Raw genomic sequence first — 1100 nt, 5'->3', positions numbered from 1 at the left:
GTCTCCGACCTGTTTGGAGTAAGCAGAGACCAAACTTTGCAGTTCGGAGAAGTGAGCTTTCTGACCAAATTGTTATCCGTCAGTCTCCTTCAAGTAGGGCGAATTCTGCGGCTCTAGAAAAAGTCGTCCAGTCTGTAGTTTGTACGGGTCAGTCCGTGGCCCGCGTTCACCCATGTCATTTTGGTCTGTGCACAGATTTTTACCAATTTAGTCTTCATATTCGCATGCCCCATCCAGCGTTTCCCAAACGCCTTCATGATCTCACCTACTGCACAATACTCAACTCCAGATGATTCAATACATTATCCTACAATTTCATACAGATAGGTGTGGAGCAATCATTGTTTCTTTATGAACATTACTGATTTCTTTCCCTTCGGGCACTGTATGTACACCCACTTCAACAATCCAGACATGCAAATTACTCTGTTAAATCCTTTACACAGTCCGGGGGTACTTATATCAGTACCAATACTTATATATCTTATATTAGGCCAAGCTGAGAATGAACCCAAACTTTTCCGATGCTCGTATTAAAGCCAATGTAGGTTCTCACTAGGGGTGTGCAAACAAGGGTACCTCACGATTCGATTCGATTATTGTGATTTTTAATGCTTTTTTCCATACAAGATTGATTTTGTCTTCATCTGTGGCTACATTTGTAAATAAATAGCCAATCAATGAACTCAGTTCCTCTAACAACACTCATTAAGTAAATAACAAGGTTTTTTGAACATTTGACATGTATTTTTCAAAGACACAAAATAATGTATTTTATGACTATGTAAACATTTGCTCTTTGACTTACTTAACTTTGACCAGGGAAAGCTGCACTTGCATGAGAGCGCCCTCTATTGGTGGAAAACATCATTAATTCAAGTAAACAAGATATGTACTTAGTGTAAACATATCTGCCATATTTCAAGTGAACAATAAGAAATGTGCATTCTTGAAAATGAAATGTTCAGCAGCTTATTCAGTCTGGAATCTGGATAGGATAACTTAATTTTTATTTTTTTTGAATTAATCGATTCCAAATCGTCACGTGACGCATCGCGATGCATCGACACACCGATGAATTGCACCCACCTCTAGTTCTC

Source organism: Cololabis saira, chromosome 19 (assembly GCF_033807715.1).
Source record: "Cololabis saira isolate AMF1-May2022 chromosome 19, fColSai1.1, whole genome shotgun sequence".
NCBI classification, from domain to species: domain Eukaryota; kingdom Metazoa; phylum Chordata; class Actinopteri; order Beloniformes; family Belonidae; genus Cololabis; species Cololabis saira.
Note: the sequence above shows the minus strand (reverse complement) of the source record.